A 1,620-nucleotide genomic window follows, 5' to 3' on the forward strand; every position below is an offset into this window, starting at 1 on the left:
GGATAACCCTGATCTCTGGGGGCAGTTCATTCCAGAGGGTGGGAGCTCCCACAGAGAAGGCCCTCCCCCTTGGGGTCGCCAGCCGGCACTGTCTGGCTGACGGCACCCTGAGGAGACCCACTCTATGGGAGCGTACCGGTCGATGGGAGGTACTCTGCGGCAGGAGGCGGTCTCGAAGGTATCCGGGTCCGATGCCATGTACTTGGAAAAATTATGAAGGACCACATTTTGGAATTATGGAATAGCCTGACTCATTATTTTTAATGCCTGTCTGAAATCTAAACTTGTAATTAACAAGTGACCTCTTGCAATATGGAAATGAACAGTTGTATGCAACCTCACTTTATATAATTGAGTTATAATTAAGAAAGGCTTTGGTGGATACATTTGGCATGAATCAAGAATAGGTAATTTATGACCTATGAACTGCATATACTGTAAGGACCCGCCTCAATCAGTTCTCCTAAGAAAGCAGAACTCTTGAAATGGCATCATTTCAAAAGGAACTTTTATTGGGAAGTGTTGACAATAGAATAGAAGACAGGATCTGAGAGTTTCCCATGCGAATCAAGTACTTAAAAGTGTCCATAGTAACCCCACCCAAACTGTCCATCTGGATGGTTCAAACAGGCCAATCTGCAGGTGTGAAAATGCCTTGGGAACAGAGTGATAAGGTGCTGTGTCCAAGGCTGTTAGATGTCTGTGCCTGTTCCTCCGCACTCACAGATAAGGCAGATGGCAGGAGGTACATTCCTTTCTCACCCCATTAGAGACACATCAAAGAGGATAGGGCAAGAGACAGAGCAAAGCAAATATACATTGGCACCTCAAGCTTCTCCCCACCCCCAGGAGAATGGCAGAAACTGAAAAGAATAAGAAATCCCATGGACACAGAACATAGGGTTCTGACATATACATTTAGAAATTCTCATCCATCTTGTCATTTATTTTGATACAGGAGGGACAAAGTGACTGAATTTCTACTACCAGTGGCAGTAGAAGTGAAGCATTTGGCTTCCCCTTGCTGGAACTGTATTTGTTTGTATGTGATAGTGGATTGGTATGGATAGTTGTGTGTATCGTTTATACAGGTGTATATGTGCAGAGTACTTATTGGAAGCACCAATATGCTAAAGTATAGATTTATGAATACAAGGAAACTGAAAAATGTTGACAGAAAACAAAGCAGTTAGATACTATTATTAATGGCACCATAAGCTTGCAAGAACTGAATGAAGCAATTATTGACAGTCTTGGTGAAATGATGTTATTAGGTCATAAGAATCAAAAGCATCTGAACAATTTTGAAACAATAACAATATATGCATGTAGCTAGTATGCACATGGTTCCCCATCCTGAAGGCCTATAGAAGCACCTTTGAATATTTGCCTCCCTAGTATAAATTCTGGGTATGTCCTAATCTATTCAACATGGGCCACCTCTTCACCCTAACTTCTTGAATCAGTTTTTCCAATTTCAGATGACTGAACATTGATTTTGAACTCAATTGTAAAGAGCTGTCTATATTTCAAACAGTTTTCCCTATGAGAATTTAGAAGACATGGCTCCAGTTCATAAGATAGAAGAGTCAATACCTTTGTACCAACATGAATAGTGAT

This window comes from Protobothrops mucrosquamatus, unplaced genomic scaffold (genome assembly GCF_001527695.2).
Source record: "Protobothrops mucrosquamatus isolate PMUCROS unplaced genomic scaffold, P.Mucros_1.0 scaffold1132, whole genome shotgun sequence".
In the NCBI taxonomy this organism is placed as follows: domain Eukaryota; kingdom Metazoa; phylum Chordata; class Lepidosauria; order Squamata; family Viperidae; genus Protobothrops; species Protobothrops mucrosquamatus.